General features: G+C 32.1%; 2 protein-coding genes across 14 annotated transcripts in view; one reads left to right on the top strand and one right to left on the bottom strand.

Moving 5' to 3' along the window:
- The window catches only part of LOC105229157 (ATPase inhibitor A, mitochondrial), a 443,346-nt gene that overhangs the window by 256,612 nt on the left and 158,976 nt on the right, over window positions 1-27,758 (top strand). The window contains exon 1 of one of the 6 annotated variants that reach the window (XM_049453485.1): window positions 3,601-3,604. The exons of the other annotated variants lie outside the window; for them this stretch is intronic. The gene's annotated coding sequence lies outside the window, so the exon portion shown is untranslated. Of the gene's footprint in view, window positions 1-3,600; window positions 3,605-27,758 lie in introns of those variants that run through there. 6 annotated transcript variants of the gene reach the window in all.
- LOC105229164 (syndecan) overlaps window positions 1-27,758 on the bottom strand; it is a 456,640-nt gene that overhangs the window by 290,037 nt on the left and 138,845 nt on the right. The gene's annotated exons all lie outside the window — the stretch shown is intronic.

The following is a 27,758-nucleotide window of genomic DNA, read 5'->3' as shown; positions in this document are numbered from 1 at the left end:
AGTACCTTCGCATTGTTAGCAGAACTTTTTATTGGATTATATTAAGTAAAACATGCGCTGTTTTCAAAACTATATCTTCAAAGTTATTACTCTGATCAGCTTTTGCTTTTAGTACAAAATTCTAAGATCCTTCAGAAACGAATAAGACAATAATAAATTCGATTTTTTGAAGCCGTGAAACACATGTAACCCTGCAAGCCCCGAATTTATAATAATTGTTTTAATTAGTATCAAAATTTGTAAACTTAAATTAACAAATAAAAATTCGTGTGAATGTTTACCCAACATAACTCTAATAGGTTACCTACATTTAGATGGAAAATCTGTAGAAAAAACGCCAACTTCCTATATTTCTCCACACTAGATTGCAGAAACACTTGAGAATCAATTATTAATAGTTAAATAGTGTAAGACATTTTTTGGACTATTATCATTTTTGGTATGAAAACTAAGTATTTCGGCTTCAGTAATATAATTTCGGAATGATAGTCTTTTAAGACCAGCTTCTTGGAATAGCTTTATACTCAGTATGTAACGTTAGGATACGTTTACGAAGTACTACCTTAGCTGTAGAATCATATTACATCAAATATTCTCGGAAACATATATAATTTTTCGAACAGTTCTAAACACTACCCGATGGTTGGAAAAGCTCAAAAATAAAATAAAAATTTGTGATAGAAAAATAAAAGGAGCTAATGAGACATGGAACGAATGTTTAGAGAACTATTACTAGAATCTTTGAGAAAGAGCTTCCCTAGTTACTCCTGAAGCATATTCAAAAGATTTGGAATACTTTTTCAAAATACAACAATTGAAAGAACTCACCACTACTAATGAGAAATCAACGTAATGATGACCTCGCAACAACACAAAGGCAAACAAGACTTACAACTGCGCTAAAAACGAAACAAGATGATGTAACAAACAACAAATAATTAAGATAAAATAGCACTATATTACGGAATTAGAAATAGTGAAGAAAATAGACGCGGCAGAAGAGACAAAAACGCCAGCGAAAACGAAGAAATGGCAAGTCATACAAACAACACAAAGTTGACTTGCCAATACAAGCAAATTGTAGAAAAGCTGACGAAGAAACGGGAAGACTAAATGGATGAACGGTAATGTATGATTCTAGCTTACAATTTAGCGAGCAACAACAGTTAATCATGCTGCTATAAATGTATATAAATATAAATGACAGGTGGGTGAAAAGTCACAAGCTCATTCGCGCGAATTCGCAAAGTCATGCCACAAGTCATGTCGAAAGATGATGTTGCATTGCGAGCATTAACTGAAGTAAAGTGGAGTGAGTAGAGACGCTGACGAGTTTAGATGCCTACTGCGCTTGCCTATACGGTGTTATTCGTGTAAATACAGACAGTCAAGTACTAAACTTGACATGAGACAAAAGTCTCAATGTTTTTTGTTTAAACTAAAAGTCTTGTTGTTGACTTAATGTGCAACAATGTTGCTGCCACTGCAATAAAACAACAAACGGCGGAACGCGAATTGCCGCGAACTGCTAGCTATTGTGACAAGATGGCGGATGACAAATGAAGTAAGCTAGAGAAGAGGAAAGGCTGAGTACAGTCAGTGAGGAAAGAAGTTGAGTAAACACAGTATCTTGAGTGAAAATGAAAATTCCAAGATTTTTGAGAGTTTTAAGAACAGGGTGCTAAAGAAAAAATATAAATCAATGTATGAGTCTTCGAATGAAAAATGAATAGGACTTGGATGTAATATGAAAAATGGCAGATTTAAGAACTTAAATTCTGTAAAGCTGCAAATTGCAGGAGAAAATTCTACGAAAATCAAAAAATCAGACAGAAAATCAGTGTTGTGATGACCTTAGCCGCCACCAACTAATGGTTTACATATGTAGACGAGTGTAAAACAAAGGCTAATGAGCTCAGTCTGACAACGCCTCTATCAAACATAATAATGCGACAGTCGGCCACATACGAAATATGCCTCGTCGCAACCGGAAGTGATGATGAAGCATTAAGGGCGCTTAGGCGAGTATCTAAAGTACCAAATGGAAAATAATAAAAACTCCAAAGTGAATAATGACAGTGCGGCAGAGCGCCTCAAATGGCAGGGGACAACAACCAGCAGACGGACAGACAGGAAAAGTAATAAGAGAATTACGACAGTCAGGTAGGATGACAAAGAAGCGGAGTAGGCAAGCATGAAAAGTAAATAACGAACCAAAAATGCGGGCATGCAGCACAGCATAGACAGTTCTAAGCTGCCAAGTATGCATTTTAGTGTCTACTTGTAGGCGCCAAGGCAACTTGAGCGATGGCTCAGAATGACAGCACAGCGCAATGGCGTGTTCGCCTCAGCCTAGAAGAAGTTAAGACGAAGGGCAGCCTTGCACTTAAACCGTATAACAACAACAACAGCAACACAAAAGCATGCAAAACAACAACAATGAAGGAAGCAGCGTTGGTAGCAAAAATTTTACGAAGTAAATAAACTTGATTTATGTCATGCTGCAACATGGCACTTTTTACTTGCCACACTTAAAACAATAGAAGTTGCAAAGTGACTGCTTTGGGTTGACGTTTCAGCTAGTTACAACAACAACACAGACACACAAATGCACATTGCTGCAGTGCGCTCGCCTGTCAATGATAATGCCAAGCAGCGTCTTAAGTAAAATCTTGTTGCAAGTGGAAGGAACAAATACAACAAATTCTTTAGTATCCGTGCATATAGTAAATACATATTATTTGAATATATCTTGGTAGATGTGTGTGTTGCGGAGAAGCCAATCTAAACTTGGTGGCATTTTCCAGAGTCAGTGGAAGGACTCGGTTTTATATTTTGCATAAGCAACGGTATTTTGTTATTGTTGTTGCTACTTTTGCTACTTTTGCAATTATTGCTGTTGCTGCTTGCAGTCATCGCATGTGGTTGCAATAATTTCGGGACCCCAAACAAAATTTAATAATATCAAAAGCCATTTAATTCAAATTGAGGCAAGATTCGCGATTTCAAAATTTTTAAAATAAAAAGTCTTAAAAAATTTTTAAAAATAATTTAAAAAAATCTGTTTATTTTTGAAATAAAAATTTAAATTTTATTTAAAAAACAAAAAAAAAACTTTTAAAATATTTTCAAAAATTAATTTAAAAAAAACTGTTTATTTTTTAAATAAAAATTTAAAAACAAATTTAAAAAAAAAAACAAAAAAAGAAACTTTACAACATTTTAAAAAACTTTATTTTAAAATGAAGTTAATTAGGGTTTTAAAAAATTTACAAAAATTAAAGAATTGTCTTAAAGAATATTTTATTAAATTTTATTAAAAATATTACAAATATAACAAGAAGCAAATTTAACGATCATTAATTATATTTTTGAGCAAATTTGTCATCTAATTATTTGTTGTTCATATTTATTAATGATCACAAAAAAGTTTCCATAGGTGGCATAATAGTTTTACAGTTGATTTAAATCGATCCAATATACTTTTGACTTACATAAATTAATTTTAATCCCACGAGACCGATTTGAGCAATGATTAATGCTGTATGTTAGAAATATTATCAATAAAAGTCGCCGGTGTTGCAAAAAGTTGCTTGACAAGTGAGGTTCAGATCAAATCAAAACAAATATTTTTATATGTTTTGAACAAAGCAAAAAAAAAATGAATGAAAAATGAAAAAGTTGTGCGCGAAGATGGTTCCAAAGAACTTTTCTGAGAAGCAAAGGCATTTTGGAGTCTAAAGTCACAGTATTTGGCCTCTAAAGGGATCGCCGTGTCGCAACAACCGCCTTATTCGCCCGACATGTCACCCTGTGACTTTTTTTGTTTCCCAAAACAAAATCGGTGGTCAAAGGAACCCATTTTAAGTCGATTACGGACATCCAGGCGGCCGTGACGTAGGAACTAGTCGAAAGCAAAGACGTTAACGCGACGCTGTTTTTTAGAAAAAATTAGAAGCTTTCATTCATATATACCTATGCAAGTCGACATTTCATTACTTCAACCTTTTTGTTTCCTTAACTATAAAGTTCGCTGAAATTTATAATTCAAAAAATTTCATCGGTTGCTAGCCAAATAAATTGCTAGTCGCTAACATACACAAGCACTTTTTTTCTTTAATTTGCAGCTTACTGCTAGGAAACTAGCAACGAGGAGTAAAATTAAAGAATGAAAAAAGCGCAGAGACAAGCAATCAATTTTCCGCGCGCAAACAAAAGCGAAGAATGCAACATATGTTGTGTGTCAATAGCAATGCTATGTTCCAGGAACACATACAAACATCCATACAAGAATGGTAAAGTGAGCGAGGTTATGTATACGTTAGCTTGCACTTCGACGTCGTTTGCAGGGCAGGTAAATTTCACTTAACACATCACGTACTCTAATTGCGTGCAGATTTAAATAAATTGAATTTCGTTTTAGCGCTAACGCGCGCTTCGATTAGGCAATAACGGCGTGGAGGCTAGAATAAAAGCATGCTGCCAGGCGGCGATAGCACATGTGACTGAATGGAAGCGCAGCACACGCACACATGCATACATTTTTAATGTGCGATTGAAAGCGTGATGTAAGGGAATAACGAACGTGGTGTATGTAAATGTATATGTTTTTTTATATTAGGGGAAAGTAATTGTGTATTTGAGTGTGTTTATGTGAGGGATTTTTATAATGATATCGTGTATGTATGTGTGTGTTGAAAAAACCGCCAAATTAATCAAAGAAAAATTCGTACGCTTTTCAAAATGGCAAAGCAGCGGCGCATATTTCACTGTTACAACGTAGAGAGCTAATTGAATTTTCCAGTAGCAGCTTTGTCTGCGGAATTTGCGATTTCCAAGAATTGATTTCAGTTTGATTTTTTCTTTTATTTTATTTTTTAGGATTCTCTTTCTTGAGTTTTTCTGTGGAAGTTGATACTTCAAGCCGCAAATATATCATTACTTTTATCTATTTTTAATATCGCAGGCAAATTGATTCGGGTACTTTGAAGGTGTGCTCAATAGACGTGGTGAAAGTGCAAATAAACTTATGTAATAGTTGTATATTTATTTAGTTTTTGCAGCAACAATAGTAATAAATTACCCTATTTTTTTAAAGGGACCTTTATTTTTACAAAAATAAGTTACCTCATATTTTTTATAAAATCGCAGTCAGGTGGCAACACCTTTTCACATTTTATCCGGCTTTATGTCTGAAAACCTATACAGTTAGTATAGCTAATTCACTAACAATATTTGGAATTTCAAATTTTGAAATTAGGTGGCAACGTCATAAATTAAATAAAAATTATGTTTATGCAAAATTTTTTTAAATTAAAAGTATAGAAAATTAATTATATTTAGATTCAGATATCTGCACTATTTCATTGTTTGTATAAAAAATTAGTTTTTTCGAATTCTCGGAGATAAACAAAAATTGAAGTATACCATAAGGCGCGATGTATGTTAAAAACACAGACTCTCAAAAAGTGGGCAAAAGAGCAAAAAAGGAAAGAAAGTTCTGAGTCAAACTGAAACTTAGACTTAAGCGTGACTCAAATGTGAACTCAAACTCAAAGTAAAACTCAAACTTATAATCAATACAAACTTAAACTCAATTTCAAAATCTAACTTTAAATAAAACTCAAACCTAAACTCAAAAGCAAACTAAAAGTAAAACTCATACTTAACTGAAATTCAAAACTTATAATCAACTCAAAGTAAAATTCAAAACTCATAATAAACTCAAATTTAAATTCAAACTCAAACTTAAACAGAAATTTAGAACTTAGCTTAACACTCAGATATATACTCAAATTCAAAACTTATAAACAACTCAAATTTTATCTCAGAATTTAACTCCAACTCAAAGTAAAACTTATGATAAACTTAAAGTAAAACTCAAATTAAAAACTCGTAAAAAACTCTAACTTAAGCTCAATTCAAATTGAAAACATTAAATCAACTCAAATTTAAACTCAAATTCAAAATCAAACTCAAAATTAAATTCATTTCAAACTCAAACTCAAATACCAGCTCAAACTTAAACTCAAATTCAAAACTTATAATCAATTCAAATTGAAACTCAAATTCAAAATCAAACTCAAATAAAACTCAAATTTAAACTCAAAGTAAAACTCAAATTCAAAACTCATAATCAACTTAAATTTACATTCAAGCTCAAACTTAAACCCAAATTCAAAAAAAAATATTTTTCAATATTGGTGGCAACCTTCAAACACAATTAGTAGGTTCTATTTGTAAATTTGTTACGCATGGTGTCGCATTTGAGGAAAAGAATATAGAGTTTTGGTGTCCATCACATACCAAATAACTGTACATAGAACTCAGCTCATATTATTTCGATTTAGTTTCGATTAAAATCAACTAACGGTTTTTATTTTCGATTTATTTTGGATAGCATGCCAGCACTTTCGGTTGATTGCACACACAAAGCACTTAGCTTTGAGTAAACTAAAATAAATTAGCGTATTTTTTATGCGCACAAAAGTATGCTAACAGAAATGTGTCTATTTACATAACCACCAAATATTTGTAAAGCAAAAAGCTGTTGAAATTAAATAGGAAGCAGCAGCCAGAAGATTTAAAATTCAAATTTTCAATAATAAAATTAATAAAAAATAAATAAATATTCTTATGAAAAGCTATATTCGGTTAGTGGTAAAGACTGCCATAAATTTTAGTGGAAAACCGTTTACTCATTTGAAATAAATTAAAAAATCATATACCATAAACGCTATTTATTTTACACTTTTATGTGGCGGCAGTAATAAAAAAGTGACGCTTTAAAAGCGACTGTAAATTTGATTGGTGTGCGCCTAGAATTATGCTTTAAGCCTTTAACAACCGCCAGAGCACAAATAGAATTCATACTTTATATGCGCATATATTATAACGGTAAGCCATAAATGCAATGCCATAAAAAGTCTGCCAATCTGGGTGAGTGCCTGTGCTTACAATATTTTCCCACACACGCTCCCTACTCCCCTAGACGCTATATTGCATTTATATTTATTTACTACTTATCTTACCAAGCGCACAGGCAACTAAATACATATATATATATATATATCTATATATATACATGTATAAATAAAGAAGTGTAACGCGGCATTGTTGCGCCACATAAAAATGCGAGCTTGTTATGTGCTTAAATACCCGAAAGTATGCAATTAAATCGTTAAACTCATTTTATGCACTGCAATGTAGCCTAAATGTATGCTATAAATATGGGGAAAAAACAACACAAGCGCGGGGCAGGAAGGCAGCAAATGCAGGCAGTAGGGCACTTAAACAAAGGGAAATCTCAATAGCAGGCACTACTACTACTACTACACACACAAACACGCGCGATAACGGCACATGCATATACACATGCGCACTCGTACAAGTAGTACGCGCACCGAGAGTCACGCAAGCGTACACACACGTGCACAAGGGTACGGTAGCCATGCAGGAAAGCGCGAAAATAAAAGAGGAGCAAGAGTTGAGTACATTTTAACCGGTGGATGTGAGCCGATTTAAGGGGTCACAATGCAGCTTTTAAGTTTTAAATGCAACAAAAGGCAAGTAGTTGCTTTTTTCGCCGTGCAAAATGTGTTCGTACAAATGCATACTTAACCTCAATTAAGACAGCGGCAATGCAAATGCGTAAACAAAATATACGCGCGGACAAAGCGTTGCAGTCACGCACATGCCTGTATATTCATTTTAGCTTTATACTAACTTTCATTTACCTATTTATATATACATTAATAGTAAATATACTTACAAACGCATTGTGAAAGCATTAAGATCGCACTTGACTCACTAAGCGTTGTGTCAATTTTAAGTGAGCTTGAGCCCAATATTTTAATTTTTTTTTTGTATTTCACCCTCTATTTATTACTCTTATCATATGATATTGTAAAGCTCACAACAATATCTTTGTGTAAATGGAATTTTAACAGCAGATGATCTCTAAGTAGGTCAAGTCCTTGGATTAGCACCCTAAAAATGTGGAAAATATTTGAAGAAAGCTGCGTGCCGCATTTAGAGTTGCATAAATATATAAAAAAAAAATATTTAAAATAGTTAAGAATATTTCGACGTTTTTGTGATAAGCAAATATTAAAGTATACCATAAGGAGTGCAGAGTATCATACACCGAGTATCGAAAAGTTCGCAGAAACAAATGAAAGTCAGGGAAAATAAAAATTCGGTTGTAAGCAAATTAATAACTTAAGCTCTTCAGAAACTGAACTTATATCTGACACAATTACAGACTCAAAGTAATACTCATTCAGATTCCTTTATTTTCACTCAAGTTTTACTCAAATTTAAACATAATTCAAACTATATCAATACTAAAGAAATTACACTTGCAAATTAATCTTAATTTAGGTTTCATTATAATATATTTATCTAAAATCAATCCTAAAAATTCAAGAGAATATCAAACTTAAAATCGACCAACCTTAATTCAGACTTAAACTTAATGTCAAACTATATTTAAAACTCAGTTCCAATTTCATAATCAATAGAAACGACAATTCAAAAACAAACACAAACTCAAAATCAAACTAAACTTTTTCCAAGATAAAATTAAAAACAAACTCAACTTAAAATTCATAATTATACTCAAATTCAAAGTTAACTCAAAGAAAAAATCAAGCTGAAATTAAAAGCTACACTCAAAGACAAACTAAAAATCGAACATAAATTAAAAAAAAAACTAAAATTCTAATTTTATAACTAGTTAAGCTCAAACACAAGGTCACACGAAAACTCAAACTCAAACTTAAGCCCAAAGTCCATTTTATAGTAGAAATCTAACTCAAATTCAAATTAAAAATAAACTCAACTTTTAACTCATAATTATACTCAAGCTCATGTTCCAACTCAAAGTTAAACTCAAAACAAATTTAAGCTAAAATTAAAAGCGAAACTAAAGACAAAATTAAATTCCATATAAATTCAAAAATAAACTCAAATACAAATTTATAACTACAAAACTCAAACTCAAGATCAAAAGCAAACTAAAATTCATGCCCAAGATCAAAATCGAGCCTAAAGTAAAAATGAACATCAAATTCAAATTAATAATCAAACAAAAACTCAAACTACGAGGGCTGTCCGATATATAACCGACCTCAACGTGAAGCTAGCGGCACATCTGAAGAAAAAGTTTCTTTCAAATTGTGCATATTATAATAGCTACTCGCCAAAATTTCAGAAATTTATCTTGCGCAATTATCTGTTGACAGTCATTTTTGTGAGTCTATTTCGGTGAAATGGAAAAAATTGAATATCGAGCTGTAATCAAATTTTTATTTTTACGCCTTCACAAATCAAAGATGAGTTGGACTCTGTGTATGGTGACTCTGCACCATCGTTTACCACCGTAAAATTTTGGGCAGCTGAATTTAAACGTGGTCGCAGGAGCTTGGAAGATGATGAACGTCCTGGGCGTCCAAAAACTGTAACCACTAACGATAACATCGCTATATAGTTCATCAATTGGTACTAGACGACCGCCGGATTAAAGTTAGGGAAATAGCTGAGATTATGAAGATGTCAAAAGAAACTGTTTTGTCACATATTAAACCCAGCTTTGGGCATGAGAAAGCTGTCCGCGCGTTGGGTGCCGCGTTTGCTTACGCTAGACCACAAACGTGAACGCATGAACATTTCCAGCGCTCTGTTGGCTCAGTTTAGAGGCAATAAGACCGAGTTTTGGCGCCGATTGATAACTGTAGGCGAAACTTGGATTCATCATTATACGCCCGAAACAAAAAAACCAATGTAAAACAGTGGACTGAAAAGGGGGAACCAGCCCCAAAAAAAGCCTAAAGCTGTGTATTCGGCTGGGAAAGTGATGGCGAGTGTTTTTTGAGACAGCCATGGAATTATTTTTATCGACTATCTTGAAAAAGGAAAAACTATAACAGGAGAGCATTCTACGCCATCATTATGGACAAGCTAAAGGAAGAAATTTCGAAAAAATCGGCCACATTTGCAAAAAAAAGAAAGTCTTGTTCCACCAAGACAACGCACCATCTCACACCTCAACAGTCGCTATGGCGAAAAATCCACGAATGCGGTTCGAACTGCTTGACCATCCACCTTATTCACCGGATCTAGCACCAAGCGACTTTTTTTGTTTACCCAACTTAAAACTGCACTCGGCGGCCAGAGATTTTCGTCAAATGAGGAGGCAATCTCTTTCGGGAACCTCGTATTTTGCAGACAAAGGACGCCAAGTACTATTTGGAAGGGTTTGCAGAGAGGGAGCATCGCAGGGAGAAGTGTGTGGAGTTACAAGGAGGACTATGCAGAAAAAAAAAAAAAAAAATTTCAAAAGTCGCGTGCATCAGGTTAGGTCGGTTATTTATCGGACAGCCCTCGTATATATTCAATCTCAAACAAAACACAAATTTACTCAAAAATAAACTCAAGGTCAAATTCTTGAACAAACTGAAAATCAAAAGAAAAAAAGTTCAAATTCAAACTCAAAATAAAACTCAAATTCTTCTACCCGAAAATTAAAAAAGACTCGAATTTAAATTTATGTTAAACTCAAACAAAAAGTTATTCTCAAAGTTACAAAATTAAACTCAAATTAAAATTAGAAGCCAAGATCCAACATTAATTCATAAGCAAGCACAAATTCAAATTTATAACTAAACTCAAAATCAAAGTTAAACTTAAAGTCAAAAGCAAACCCAAATTCAAACTCAAAATCAAAAGTCAAGGTGCAACCCAAAGTAAAAGCAAACAAAATTAAATTTTATATTCAAACTCAAAACGAAAATTTTAAGTCGAAAAATAAAACTTCAGCTCAAATTCATAATCGAAGTCAAACTCAAAATCAAACACAAACTCATATTCATAATTCACAATCAAACTTAACTCAATATCAAAATCAAAAACCCACTCAAATTCCAAAAATAAGCTTCAATGTTAAAAGCTCAAACTCTTTGAACTTAGTTAAATTAAAAATAAAACTCAAACTTAATTTCATTGTCACACTCATTGTTAAACTCAAAAGCATACTTCACCTCAAACACAAAATCAAACTCAAGCACAAACTCGAACTCAAAATCAGACACAAACTTAAACTTTAACTGAAATTATAACTCAAACTCATTTTGTAAATGAAACTTTCACTCAAACTGAAAGAAAATGTACTTATAACTCAAATTTGTTTTAGTTTTAAAACTTGCTGCCATATAAAATACTTTCTTTGCTCGAAAGCAAAAAATTCTCCATTTTTCCCCTTAGCTCACACCAATTTTCTGTTTTCTTCCCTTGCATTTACAGTCGCAAATTTAAAATGTTATATACATACATATATGAATGCGGTTTTCAAATTAATTCCTTTTTTACTTTTCTAAACATTACTCTTCACATTATTAAATCTTTTTCATTTAAAAAAGACTTTTTTCTCATTTAAATTTTTCTCACATCGGTGTCGTTCGTTCTCTCGGTGACAATTAAATGAAGCACTGACACGTACTGTATGTGCATGAGTGTGTGTAAGTTGCTATTCATTGCAGACTTTCGGGCGCAAAAGGTGGTCGCAGACAGAATAAAGTGGCAAGGCAAGAGCTCAGCAAAAACACTTACCAACAACAACAAAGAAATAATTTTTTTAATTGTTGTGTAAGTGTGCATTATAAATGAGTTCACTGCGCTTGAGTCGCCTTAATTGTGGCTTTTAAGACCAACGCAAATGGCAGGGAGAGAGAGAAAAGAGTGAAAAAAATTTAGAAATTAAAAAAGAAAATCAGATTTGAGTGCAAGCGAAATTTGTGCACGACGTGGCCTAGTGGCGAATGGTTTAATTTGCCTAGTGGCCAAAGCTTAATTTGCACAATTATTTTGTAGACATTTTTAACAAAAAAATTGCAGCTAAAAATAGTTTTCGAAATTGAGTAAATGTTGGTCTACACTCATCTTTCAAACTCAAATTTAAAATCAAACTCATATTCAAACTCAAACTCAAATTTAAAATCACACTCATATTAAAACTCAAATTTAAAATCAAAATCAAACTCAAGATAAAACTTGTACTCAAACTCAAATTCAAAATCAAAATCAAACTTGTACTCAAACTCAAACTGAAATTCACACTAAATCTCAAACTCAAATTTAAAAACAAACTCAAACTTAAACTTAGGCTCACGCTCAAACTCAAAATCCTTCTAAAACACACACACAAACTCAAACTCAAACTAAAACTCAAATTCGAACTCAAAGATATACTCCCATTAAAACTTGAACTTAAACTAACGCTCAAACTTAAACTCAAATTTATACTCAAACTTACACTTAAAGTCAAATTTAAAATAAAAGTCAAACTTATACTCAATTTCAAACTCAAACTCAAAATTAAAATCAAACTCAAACTCAAATTTATACTCAAACCCAAACTCAATGACAAAATGGCAATGGTGCAAACTCGAGCTCAAAAATAAAGTCACGCTCAAACCTAAACTCAAACTGAAACTCTAACAAAAACTCAAATACGAAATGGAAGCAAACCTTAAAAAAATAATCAAAAACCATTCAACTTAAGTTTCACTTCAAAAAGTCACTCTCAACTTGAGTTATATAAGTCTTAAAACAGACTCAGAATTAAACTCAAATTTAAAACTAAAAAATTTAAACAAAAAAACAACTATTAAGCTCAATTCAAGCTTAAAATGTATTTTATCAACTTGAATCTATCCCAAACTCAAAATCACCCTCAGGCCCTAAACTAATTATGCCAAAATAGAAATTCGGCCACAGGCTAATATCAAAAACTATCATTAATTCTAATTTCTTTAAACTAAGCACTCAATCACTTAAAACTTTCCCTACCGGGCAAATCAGCTGTTACACAACTAAGTAGATTTAGTAAGTAGATTTACTTGTTGTCCGCAAATTAACCTTGATTGCTAAATCAACAAAAAGGCTTACACACACACACACACTTGCACCTACAACCGCAAGTACTTGCAACTAATTGCCGACAATTTAGAATATTGCAATCGTTGCGCGCCATTGTGAACGCAAGCAGACTGCAGGCGGTCGGTCAACCCGCCGACGACACGCCGCCCACCGCTGCCGGCATACAAAGCTGCGCTTTATATTATTTTCCGCTGACAAATCAGTCCGTCCTGCGCTTCAATGTGCAGGCCACTTCACCTTTCACTCGCAAGACGCTGAGGCAAACTTTCGCAGCCGCTATCAACGAGCGCGACTTGTAAGCGCTTGCATTCATTTGTAGGCCCTCAGCGGTCTGCGGCGCATTTACCGTTAAACGCTGACAAATGCGCAATTCCACTGGCGTAATTCGCTTGATTTCTGCGGTTGATTTTTTTTCTAGATTTACAAGTTTGAATTTTATTAATGCTGATTTATTATTAGCTATGCCGCCCGCTAGGCTCTTCATATGCTTGTTTTTGTTGGCATTTGACTTTTTGATTGCCTGTGATTATGGCTTTGTATGAGCGGCAATGTAATGAATGAGTTTATTTTCGTCAAGATTGCTCGATGTTGACAGAGATTGAGATTAGAATGGGTTTGGCATCAATTATTATTAAATTATATAAATATTTAGTAGATATATATAATCGCGCATGAAAACTTGTATTCATATATTTGTACAATATTTGCTTCAAGGCTGTTTTTTTTTCAAGAAAAATAATATTTTAAATTTTTTTTACATTATTAAATTTCTTCCAAATCATTAACAGCAGTAAAATATCAATTGATTAACATCATTCCCCAACACTTCGCAACAGTCCATTAACATTGATGAGCCAAACGAATTACGCATCACTCATACGCACTGTCGCCCCACACTCACTGCTCATTGTTCGCACTATTTAGCATAGCTTCCATTTCGGTTAAATGTGTCAAAGTAATTCGATTAAATGCGAAAATGCTCCAAGCATCACATGACACGAGCTTGTAAAAATAAAAACAACAACAACTATAAAAACAGCGTGCCAATCGAATTTATGCGCCGACTGCCTTGAGAGATTCGCCACTCATTTCGATAAATTTAATTAAAATTTCGCTACTTAATTGCTGCAATTGATGCGCGCAATGGCATTAACCGTAATTTCTACTTACACTTTACAAATACAAACACACAGGCATGTATACAAACAAATGAGTGCGTATAAATCACACTGTAATTGCTGGACGCCAATCGATTCTCTGCTAATGAATTTTAATTTATTGAAAAGCGAAACGAACTAAAATTTAATGAAACTCAATGAAATGGCATGGAAAGCAGCACACACCGAGTGATGACAATAATTGCCGCATCGCAACAGGGGAAAATAAAAATAAAAACGTGACTTGATTGCCACCGCCAAAGTAGCTGACAATAAACGGTAGCGTGCTGGCTGTGGCGAATAGTCGCGATTGAACCAAAATGTGGCAGGCTTCTATCGGGCTCTGGGAACTCGTCTCAAGTAAAAGTCGCTCTTTTTATAATATGTGCCGCTCTTCCATATTAAAAAGCAGTTGGAAACAATTTATATGACCTTAATATGGTTCTCGCTTATATTGGTGTCAAATATAGGGTGTACTCGTAACTACGTCAAAGATTTCTGCTGTATTAATATAATAGATATTTTAATAAGAGAAAAATATGACTTTGACTGCACCGCTGTAATAACCGTCACAAATAAAAAAAGCTTGCATACAAAAGTTCTATTTTCGACGTATAGTTTATATGGCAGCTATGTGCCATAGTGGTTCGATTTGAACAATATATTCGAAATTTAATATATTACCTTGAATTCATGCCAAATTTCGTGTGGATTTCTGCTCAAGTAATAAAATATTTCTTACAGGAACATGATTGTACTCAAACAATTTGTATGGCAACTTTATGCTATAGTGTTGTGATCTGCACAATTATATCGGAGTTTATAGCACTGTCTCGGAAAATAATCTGTGTCAAATTTCCTGAAGATATCTCGGCAAATAAAAAAATTTCAACGCAAGTACTTGATTTTGATCGCTAGTTTGCATGGCAGCTATCTGCTATAGTGGTCGAATATCGGCAGTTCTGACAAATAACCAGTGTCTTTGGATAAAAAAGATGTATGAAAAATTTCAGATCGTTAACTGAAAAACTGAGTGGTCAGTTATCTTACAAGCTTAAAGCTGAAAAAATCTTTTATCGCTCTCAATAAAGTATTATTTTCACATAATTTTAGATGTAAATGTAAATAAATAAAGTTTAGGAAATGCTTTATTAAAATCTTCTGGAAAAATATTCCATGGGGATTTTCATCACGTGTCTTCTTAATTTATTATTTTATAAGAATGACTTTAAGGTCCACGAAAAAACGAAAAATTAATAGACAGCCTTGAAGTGTGCGTTTCTTAACTGTTTCTGAGCTGTTCTTAACACACTGGCACAAAAGCTACCTTATTTGAGAACTAGTTACAGACTAGTTATAAAAGAGTCAGTAAAATTTGTATGCTACTAATGCTTTATACAAAATATTTTAATTTATTTTAAATTATTAAAATGATTTATTAAGCAAAAGCTATCTGATTGAAGAACTAGTTACGGACTAGTTAGAAACGAGCCAGTCACATTTTTATGGTACCAATGACAACTTTTATGCTTCACACAAAATATTTTAATATATTATAATATGATTTATTGCACAAAATTATAGCTTAACTACTTAACTGTTGGAGGACAAATGCAAATTTGATGATTTTAATAAACTACATTAAAATAAGCAAGTTGATCGAATGCTAAACATATACAGTAGACATTCAGAAGTAAGTATATTTTAATGTATACTTTTAAAGCATTCTAAGATTGTCAGCAGAATATAACAAGATACGCACTAGTTACAAAGAAAACACTAAGACTTTTTAAAGTCACGTTAAGCAGGAAAGTTTACCAAACACATTTAAAGAATTTCCCGACCATTTGCAGCTTTTTCTATTTTCTGCTGGAATAAGCTTTCTTATGAAAAATATAAACCGGAGGCAATAACAAATCATAATTTGTGGTCTTTTACACTATTGCGCAAAAAAATAATAAAAACAAAATTAAGACCAAGACTTGTAGCCATTAATCGCACCAAGTCTTTGCAAAAATTTTTTTGTAATTTTACACCAATACTATATGTGTAGACCCACACAATCTGCGATACCAACAGTGTTATTGATATTATGTTGCAAACAGCTTCATTTTCGAGGTCTATTGCATAACAGAATGCAATAATATTCGCTCCCCACTGAAAAATGCGCAAAGTTGATATATATTTTTGCAAATTCAACACTTTAAATCCCACGATTGTAAGCTTTAAATGCAAAAAAGCACGGTATCAAGTGATGTGGCATGCCACAATTTTATTGACACAGTTGTTTATGCTTTAACTCGCAGACAAATATAATTGCGTATAAATGCGCAATATAAAATTATGTAAGTGTTGGTATGTTTGAAGAGTTCAGCGTGAAATCGCTTTTAATGCGCAATTGATGGTGTTGGCCACAGAAACCAAACCGATCTGGGCGAACATGCAAATACCGGTGCTTAAATGCTACACACAAGGACACTTTGTGGCTGCAGCAATGACATGTGGGTGAGCCTAAGAGCTCTGTTATATATCCACAATATGTGTATATACATAAGTATGTATGTACTAGTATATATTTAAATGTAAATGTATTAACTTATAAGCCTGTATTCATGTGAGCATTCATACATATAACGGGTGATTGTGTTGGTCATTTCGCTTCAGGCGTTGCCACCCACATAAACATCAATAGTAGAAATTTCTGCTTGATTGTTTGCATACATTTGCATGTAAGTCTGTTTGTTATAAAAGCTTTTGTGTGCACTTAAACTTTCACACATAAGCTGTTTTTTATTTATTTACTTTTTTGATTTTAATATATCATCTTTTTCTTCTACTGCTTAAACAATATGATAATATAATATTTATTACTGAAACCAATATTTTAAAACAAATAAAATTCATCTAAATATATAAAATTGTGAGTAAAAGCTACTAAAGCTTTTATTCTAAGAAGCTTTTATGAAAGCTTTTGGCATTAAAGTGAATTCAACGAGAGAAAGCTTTGCTTGAAAATATCTGCAGACACATATGCAATAATTAATAAATTAATCTTCTAAAGCTTTTAGTCTAAGAAACTTTTATGAAAGCTTTTGGCATTAAAGTGAATTCATCAAGAGAAAGCTTTGCTTGAAAATATTTGCAGACACATATTCAATAATTAATAAATTATTCTTAAAATACAATGCTGTGGGAAGGAAATTCCGAAAAGCTTTTGTGGAGCTTATGGAATTAAGTTAGAGGCAGCAACCATTGTTTGAAAACAACCACTTTTAATAAAAGTCACGGATAAGAGCATTGCTATCGCTATCGTATATTTTGTAATCATCTAAGCTATCTTAAAATACGTTGAAACAATTTTCTGGTAAGCTTTTTTAGAACTTTTGGCATTAAGAAGAATTCACTAAATGATGCCACTTCCGCAATCCACTAATTAATAATTATATAATTAATCTTAAAACATAGTGTAGTAAAAAAGTTCTGGAAAGCTTTTTGAGAGCTTTTGGGATTAAGAAGAATGCACTGGCAAAGACCACTGCTTGAAAGGATCCTCAATTTTATATTTTATAAATAATTTATAATAATTATTTAGAGTACAACGTCATAGAAAAAAATCCCACAAGCTTTTTTAGAGCATTTGCCGTTAAGACAAAGTCATCGATAGAGACTTCATTCGCAATTCGCTAATTAATAATTATATAATCATCATCATCTTGAATTATAATGCTGTAAAAAAAGTTCTGGAAAGCTTTTTAAGAACTTTTGGAATTAAGAAAAACACACTGATAAAACCATTGATTCAAAACGTGTGCAATACGATAATTAATAATTACTGAGTTAATTCTAAAACAAAATGTTGTGAAAAAAGCTTTATGGCAAACTTTGTTAAAACTTTGGAAATTTTTAAGCAGGTTTTTTAACCGCAATATTATAAATGCTGAATTATATACTAATATACAAAACTTCGGAAAAAATCAAGCTTTTTTAGAGCTTTTAGCTTCCAGTTGTTTTAAAATTAGCTTACAGCAGCTGCACCAATTTCTACTCCAAGAACAGGACAGTATAGTTGTTGATAAGTATGAGTCCACAGATTTCCCTATATTCAGTTTGAACTTCACAATAACAACACCAACTACACGCAAATTAGTTGAAATTAAGACATGCCAATAACAATAGCAAAAAATAACAAAACAAGGCCAAAATTAACAACAACCAATTAAAGCTTCGAATCAAATGACACATATAACAACCGAGATAAGAACTGATACACAACAACAAACACAACTGTGTACTCCTAGTGCTGAGCAGTGCTAAACTGCCGAGTGTTGATTGTGCTGACCAACACTTCAGCGCTTTATTTCACTAACAACAACAACAAAGACTGCAACATGAACAACACTTTAACGCACTCCATAACACTGACAAAACTAACACGTACAACAACTAAACACTTGACAACTGCAAAACACACACATATGCAAACACTTATAAGTGTGTTTGTGTGTGTGCCTTGCCTACCGTTCATTGAACTAGGCAAACACTAAGCGAAATGAACACACCTGCCAACAAATATTAAACATAACCAGCATAGCGCGCAACAAAAACAAACAGCAGCGCACAAATAAAGATACACCGTTAGGATACACACACACATAAACATAGATATGTAGCTTTTGGACAAACAAAGCAGCGACTGAGCTGAAAATTGGCTGCAAGCGGCAACAATTGGAGGCCGCACAATGGCGGAGACAATCAAGTGTGTCAATTCGGTAAGAGAGCAATGCTAGGGTACCTACGGTTAGTGTTTTGGGCTTACGAGTTCATACGCATTACATGCTTTCGCCTGTAATTCTCAGCTGGATATGATTTTTTACAATGTTTTTAGAGATCCAAAAATATTTGATGAAAAAACAAACTTAAACTTAAAGTGAAGCTAAAAAATAGAACTTAGAATTTCAACTTCGGGGACGACTACATCTTCATTCTTCAAATTCATATTTAGCTTCAACTTTAATGTCAACTCAACTTTCAACTACAACTACAACGTCAACTTAAATTTCAGCTTTAACTTCAACTTCAATTTCAACGTCAACTACAACTTCAACTTCTAGTTTGACTTCAACTTAAATTTCAATTTCCATTTCAAGTTAAACTTCAACTACAATTACAACTTTAACTACAACTCCAATTTCAACTCCAAATTCAACTATAACTTGTATATTAATTATCAATGAAAAAGACAACTTTGCAAGGCTTGATGCCACCTCCACAGATGCATGTGCATTTCTACAAGGAACCACAAAACCACTCTACACAGTCCTTAGCGCAACGGCTTTTTGTCAACATTACAAGTAGATATTGATCGACGGCCGCGGTGGTTTGTGTAGGCAAAAGGATATGTTGCAGGGCTATCTGACGAATATGGGTTACCACAATACAGCTGCTAATGCTGCCACAAAGCAGCTAAAGCCGCAGCAACTCAATCTTGGTGACCGCGCCACGAAACGTTAACGAACTTAGAATCGCCACAGTTTTGTGGTCAGCATTTCAGCGACGGCCAGTTGGGAGAAGACAACAATAGTAACTAACGACGACTAGTATGCAGCACAACAACAAAGTATGAGTTACAACAATGAATATGAAAAACAATAACAATGTAAGAGTTACAACGACAATGTCTGTGTTACAACAACAATGTATAAATTACAACAACAAGTATAAGCCATTACATAATACCAGTTAATTGCAACAGCTTACATATAAAGCTATGCCAACGGTACTAAATGCATAGTGAAAACTGCGGGAGAGAAAGAGAGAGAGAGAGAGAGAGAAACAAAGATAGAGCTGCTTTCTTTATACGCTCGTGTGTGCGTTGCATTTTTATCGCCGCGCAGAATTGTGGCATAATTAAAGTGTCATCAATTTGTATGAAGAAATGACAAATAAATAGCTGAATCCCTGCCATGGTCAGTGGACACATACACACGCACATATTCATAAGCGCAGCGCTGTTTCATGACGCACAGTGTTGGTGAGCGTGCAAAAAGTGCTAGCTTAAGGCGGCTTAAAAATAACGGAGCACAAACTAAAAGCAAGCAAAAACATATACAAAACAACTTGTACATGTGTGTGTGCGTCTGGTGGCCAACACAAAGTTAGTCGCCTTAAATCCATGAGTCCAATAGCTCGCCAAAATTGCAAGTGATACAGATTAACGCCGCAGAATGACAATTTCATGCACCGACGCAGCTTAAAACTGCTGCGATGCCACCAGTCGAAAAGCAAAAACAAAAACAGAAAAGCAAAAAATGTATAAAAACAGTAAAAACGAAGAAAAAACAACAATAACGCGCTTTAATCGCTGCACTTGCCACCTACAAATAATACCCGTTACGGGGTGCATTCCCTACAAGAACAATTTTAGCGCAACGAAGCGTGTAACGAGTCAAGCAGCAGCGGCAAAAGTCGCTGGAGAACCGCAGGAAAAAAGCAAAAAACAAAAAAAAAACAAAAAAATATAATAAAAAAATTAAATAAGTAAAACAAAAACGCAAAACAACAACAATAAAATTTAAGCTTGTATGCAATAAAATCGCAAATCCCACCCGCCGCTCACCGCTCGCCACTCGCCACTCTCAAGCCACAATCGCACCGAAAATGCATTAAAAGCGCGTTTACGCCGGAGTCAAGCAGCATTGCGCCGTGTGGCAAGTGCAAAGCAAACGAATTTGTTAAACAATAAAAACAATATTGACTCCTCTACCGACACATTTTGGTATTTTATGCAAACATTTTATCTCGCTGCTGGCATTTTTGTTGTTTTTTTTCGCATTCGCTTGTTCGTTTTATTGTTATTTACATTTGTATTTATTTGCGTTTACTTTGCTTGATTTTTATATAGGTCAGTTATTTTGTCGTTTTCGAGTGAGGCATCGGCATTTTGTCATAAAGCGGGTATTTATGCGGGAGAGAGTCCGCATATACACACATACACACAGTACATAAATACATATGTTCATGTATAAGTTGTGTACTTTAAAGCAACAACAAATACTTTCGCTTGTGGTAGAAAAAAATTAAAAAACTTCAATATATTAATAAGTTGGACTCACATTTTTTCTAAGAGTGGTTGCCACCTTTTAGAAATATTAAAAAAAAAACAATTTTTAAATTAATTGACTTTATACATCTATAAACCATTAACACATTATATTACTAACAAATAATACAATTGAATCAGGTGGCAACTCTAAGGAAAATTATTTCCAAATGTATGACTTTTATATAATTTCTAATTTGATATTTATTACTTAATAATCGCAAAATTTCAGGAATTATACTGAACTGAATTTTGTGAAAAGTGGCAACACCTTTCACTAAATATAATAATTTCCGTTAAATTTTACCAATTGATACCTATACTGCTATCATTTCTTATTTAACAATTTTATTGCAAACAATTTTTTAAACAAGTGGCAACACTCTTATGAAAACATATGAATTTAAATATATGAGAAGCAGCGAGAAATACTTTCAGTTTTACCACGTAAAAATATTGTTATTTGTTTGCTTCACATTTTTCAAATAGGTGGCAACCATTCTAAAAAAATATAAAAAAATCTATTTAAATTTGTTTGCCTTATATTTAAAAACCATAAAAAATTTAGCATGGCAACCATTCAGAAAATATTTTTACTTCACCGATACAGTGAATTTAATTTTATATGCAAAAAATTAACCATGTGGCAACTATTCATAAATTATTTCAACTGTGAGTCTTTTACAACTTTTTTAGTTTGGTATTCACTTTCTAATAACCGCGTTATTCAGTGAATTTTACTGAATTAAATTTTTTTAAATAAATGGCAACTCTCTTAATAAATTATATTCGGTTCTATCTTATTTAATTTCTTTAAATTAATAACCACGCCGTTATCATTTTTTATATTTTGCACTAAAGCTTTTTAATGCATGTGGCAATCTCCTCAAAAAACATTTTGGGTTAATACGTTTTATTATACATTTTCAAAATAGTATTCCAACTGTAATAATTTCTTGTTTAACCATTTTTTTATATAACATATTAACAAGTGGCAACTCTCATCGAAAAACTTGTTTTTTAGAAATTATGACTGCAGACTTGACGCTAATACTCTAATAACAGCGTTATTTAATGTTTATTTTTTTATACAATTTAAACAGATGGCAACTACCATTAGAAAAAAAGTATTAAATTTGAATATATGTAAGTCAAACAGTTATTTTAATATTTGTTTATTTTAAAAAATTTAAAAGTAAAATTTTCTAAAATTTTTATTTTGAACTACACATTTTTTTTAAACAAGTGGCAACCCTTTTTGGGAAGCATGTACGCCTGCTGCACTTAAGCTCTAAAAATTGATACAAAAACTTTATAAACTGTATTATTTCATAATTATACTTTTTTAAAATAAATTTTAGACAGGTGGCAGCAACAACTGGCAAGCATGTGCTAAGCTTTAGATTTAAGGCTACTTAGTTTTTTAATATTGTATTTTTATTTTAAGAATTTCTTAATGTGAAATTTCTAAATATTTCTTTTTTGAATTACATTTACTTTAACACATGGCAACCCTGTCCGGAAAAAATTTTCTTCCTCAAACATAATGATGCTACTTCAATTTGATGCAATTACTCCAAAGACCGCATTATTTAATATTTATAAATTTATTATAAATGTTAAACAGGTGGCAACTACCACTTGGAATGCGTATTCTTAACTCAAATACACAAGTTAACTTAGCTTTTGACATTCATTTAACTAATTTTTTTTTAATATTTATACTTTCAATTGTTTTTTTTTTGTTAAATGGCAACCTTGATCGGAAAATACGTTCGCCCTCAACTGTAATGGTGCTGCTTTAGTATGATTCCATTACCTGAAAAATGGCATTATTTTATATTTATATTTTTATTATAAATTTGAAAACGGTGGCAACCACTATTTAGAAAATTATGCTTAACTCAATTCAATTAATTATAATCTGATCAGTTTTTGATATTGCTTGAACTAAAAATCATTTTAAATAACATTTTCAAAAAGTTGCCACCTACAATTTTTTTTGAAACAAATTATTTCTAATGTCTTGCACCTAAAAGTCATTTAAATGAAAATGACTGAAGAATCAAAAAATGAAACACAAACGAAAAGCTTGAAAAATATTGTAGAAAGAAGAAAAACTTATTTACAATTTGACAAGTTGCTTACTTGCCACATTTTGATTGCTGTCACTAACATAAATTGAGTTGAAAAATGAAAGTTAAAACTTTAAAGAAATGTTGCCAATAAAACAAGAAAAAGCAACAAAAATCAAATCATGATAATGACAGCACTTCAAAGTCGGACAAAGTAAAGGAAATTTGTGAAAAATAAAATTTTGTAAATTCTGGTGGAGATATTAATTTTTCAATAACTAACAAAAATTGGCAAAAATTTCAAATTGATGGATTTTTCTTCTTTCTTTTAAGTATGAAATTAAAATAGAAATTGAACAGAAATATGGCTCAATGTTAGAGAAAGTAATAATATAAGAAATAAAAAATATTTAGAAATAGTTGGGAAAGAGGTTTGAATTCTTATTTAACACAACAACAATGACAACGTAACCTTTTTCTTCAATCCATTTTTTTTTTTAATTTTGAAACCAAATCTCCCTACTTTACAACATTGACTCTAACTACCTCGCATATTTGCACATATAGGCCAGCTGGCGAATTCTTTTCCTTAACTGCACCCATTTAATGCATTTCAATAACACTCCCTTGCACCAACACCTCCAGCATGCATTAGCTTCCTTACACCAAAGTCTCTCGATAAAGCGTTCGGGTATAGCAATGTTGCCAGGCAGCTTCGAATTCCGCTTGATGCAATCGCAAAAAAGTGTTGAAATGTTCCGAACCGAAGACGTAGTAATGGTGTTGCAGATAAAAAATTTAGCGAAAAGTTGAGAAAAGCAAAAACAAAAGCAAAACAGAAAAAGCGACAAAGTGCAGAGACTACAAGACACACAAAGGCAAGCAGAGCACACCAAGTAAAGGCAGCCAGCCGCCTGCAGAAGGTAGCAAGGAACAGCGCAGCGTCTATTTTTACTTCTCTGCCTTTTAAGTAAGAAATTTTAGAACTTTTTACTCGCTTTTGATACAATTCAATATTTAAATATGTATCAATGCCTATGGCTTTTTGCTGAAAATGGCGGCGCTTACACTTTTGCATAGAAATATTCCCTTTGCAAGTTCTAAAAGTTACTTCACGAGAATTTCTTAAGCGCAGACAAACATACTTATATCATAAGTATATATTCTTATATATAAACAAAAATTTGTTCTCCCACTACACCGTTATGCAAAACACCGCTTTGCCGTATTTACATATTTTATTTTATTCCCCTTTTTATTTGCACTTTGCTTAATGGCAGACAGCCTACTTTCTGGAATTTGTGAATTTGATACAGACTTTCGGTGGGCGCAACAAAAATAAAACTTTGCCTATAAGTTTCATTCGCCTTTTGTGCACCTCTTTCTCAACTTAGTGCTTCCTTTTTGGCGTGTTTTGTACCACCATTTCGACTAAATGCCGTTATTGGTGCCTTAATTTCCATAGTGGTGGGGGGAGTGAGGCGAAGTTTCACCAAATATTTGCAGCAAAAAAAATTTGCAAAATAAAGTCGTAAATTTGTAGATAGAAGATTTCTGTTAAATTGAATTTTCGCACCTGTCAGTTTGAAATTGTTGTTTCCTGCAGAGTTTTGCAAGGAGAAATTCTTTTTTGTACAATTGGAGGGTGATATATCGTGCCATTTAGGATGTATGCAGGTATGTGTGTGTAAGCTTTCGTTCAGTTGAAGAAATATTGCTTGAATGAGAACTTATTAGTAGGAGTAAACGTATTCCAGCGAAATATAAGTGGAAATTGCCATATATACAAATTAGTTTCAATTTTATGTTTAAAAATTTCTTTGAGATTATTTTATGCTTACTTTACGTTAAGTATAAGATGTCAGTTAAATTAAGGTTTAAGGTTTTATTCTAAATGTATGTTTTAGTTTATGTTATAATTAAGTAATAAGTTTTAAGTTTTAATTATAATATAAGTATAAGTGTAAGTGTAAGTATATATACATACATATGTATATGTATCTTCGTAATTCCTACCGGCCACCACGCACCATTCGAACATTGAATACTACATACTACATAGCTGCTGAAATAACCTCCTAGAAAGTTTACTCAAAGGCTCTCCAGCAGAAGTACAAAAACAGCGAAAGAAAGTTTGTGTTAAAATTTTTAATTCAATTAAATGAAAATAATGTAGACGAAGCGTTAAGCCGCCACGCTGATTGATTAACTGGCTGCCTGAGACTATTTGGTATTGAACTAGCTGAGAAGCTGAAGAAAGTTTATGGCAAGCAAATGGAAGGGATAAAGAGATTTCTAAAGGCGAAGAATAGTGGAAAAATAGAAATTTAATTAGCTGTAATGAAGAGAAGGGAAAATAAGCACGATTGCAATTAGTGGTACGACAGGGCGTATGATGAACGCTATTTTGCTATTCATTGGCACATAATGGTTTTTCAATAATTAACAATGAAATGCTATGAATAGTTATTAATTTTTAGTTATTTTTGACTAAGAAAAACTTTAATAATAAATAAAAAACAAAATTATTTTTTTAAGTTCAGAAAAAATTTTTAAAAATAATAATAAATTAAGTATCACTTTTTCTTAACTCGAAAATTTTATTTTTATTATCACTATTTATTTATTGTAATTTTATTCGAAATTTTTCAATTTAAAAAAAAATTAATTTTCAATCTTTTTATATAATTAAATTTATTTTTTATTAAAATTAAATTTTTTGTGTACAGAAAAACAATAAAAAGTTCCAAAAACTCAAATATTAAATTTTTAATTTTTCAACAGGATTTCCATAACTCGAAATTTAATCAAATACTTTTTTTTTTTTTTTTTAGTTTTGTTTTTATTTTTTTTCAAAATTTTTTACTTTCCAAAAAATAATTATTACTATTTTTATCTGAATTTTTTTTTTTTTGGAGTTAAAAAAAAATATGAAAAATCCCAAAAACTTAGATATCGCTTTTTAAATTTTCAAGTTTTTCTTAACTCGAAAACTAAATAAATATATTGTTTTATATTTTTATTATTGTTATTACTATTTTTTTTTTTTTAATTTTAATTTATTTCAACATTTTTCAATGTTCAAAAAATTATTATATTTTTTAATTAAATTTTTTTAATTTCAATGTTTTTCCAAAATTTTAAATTTTCATAAAGTTAAAAAAATAATAATAAAATATTTTTTTTTTATTTATGTTTTTTTTACTATTATTTTTTTTTTAATTGTAATTTATTCAAAAACTTTTCAATGCTCAAAAAATGATTATAATTTTTAATGGATTTTTTTTTTGTTTTAATTTTTTTCCAAAATTTTTCAATTTTCAAAACGTTAATATTAAGTTATTTAGTTTTGGGATTTTCGAGTTAAGAAAAAATAAATAAATATACAAAAAAATACTTTTTTTTAGCTTTTCTAAAGTTTTTTAAAATTCTAAAATTAAAAATTTTTTATTTGTTTTGCTGTTATTATTTTTTTTTAATTTCAATTTATTTCAAAATTTTCGATTTTCGAAACAATTATTTTTTTTTTTTAATTTTCAAAAAATTATGTTTTTATTTGTTATTATTTTTTTAAATTTTTTCAAAATTCTTAATTTTTCATTTATTCTACTTTGGGTTTTTCGAGCTAAAAAAATTTTAAGGAATAAACAAAAAATATTTTTTTTTTTTAAATCTCTAACCCTTCTTGACGATTTTCAGTGCTTCTTTACATATTTCATAAGTCAATTTAGACGAAAACTTGGTACAACTCAAGTGATTTAGAACACATATTTCCTCCTTATTTCCACTCAATCTGTACGCAGCAAGACTTTTGTTCATTACCGCACATTAAACAACTCTCCGACACCTGCTCTGATTGCCACATTTTTTCCCCCTACACACTCACATCCGCTGCATGTCGACAGTCCCGGCCACAAATAACTCGTGTTGCACCTGCTTGTTGCACATAAATTACACCAGCAAATACCCAAATGCCAGCTGTTTTTCACTGCTTGTTTAAGTCACTATCTCCGCTGCACTGGCGTTTGAGCAGCAACAAAAAAAATAATCAAATGCACACACACTTACGCATTTCAGTTTAACACACCCATACAAATGAGTTGGAAAAGTTATTGCTGCTGCAAGAGAGCGCAACATCCTGTTTACAATTTCATTAATGCACACACACACACGCATACACAGATACAGTGGTGTAAAAAATTAAATTATATGCAACGCAAAAGTAAACAAGAAAAATATTAAATATAAATTGCAAGCGCGCGCATGAAACACGTGCGAAATGCACTAAAATGAATTTATACTTATGTAAAACAACACCGACACACACACACACATAGGTGCAACTGTGTAGCGTACAATTTCACCGCTGCATGCGGCAATAACGCGGGCAAAACTTCACACTTAAGCCGCTGCTGTGGCATATAAATTTCGTGTATTTACTGGCGACTTCTTCGTTTTATTCTCGAATTGTTTGCATTTCTTTTTTTCGCT

Source organism: Bactrocera dorsalis, chromosome 3 (genome assembly GCF_023373825.1).
Source record: "Bactrocera dorsalis isolate Fly_Bdor chromosome 3, ASM2337382v1, whole genome shotgun sequence".
Lineage (NCBI taxonomy): Eukaryota > Metazoa > Arthropoda > Insecta > Diptera > Tephritidae > Bactrocera > Bactrocera dorsalis.
This window is presented reverse-complemented; position numbering and strand designations above follow the sequence as displayed.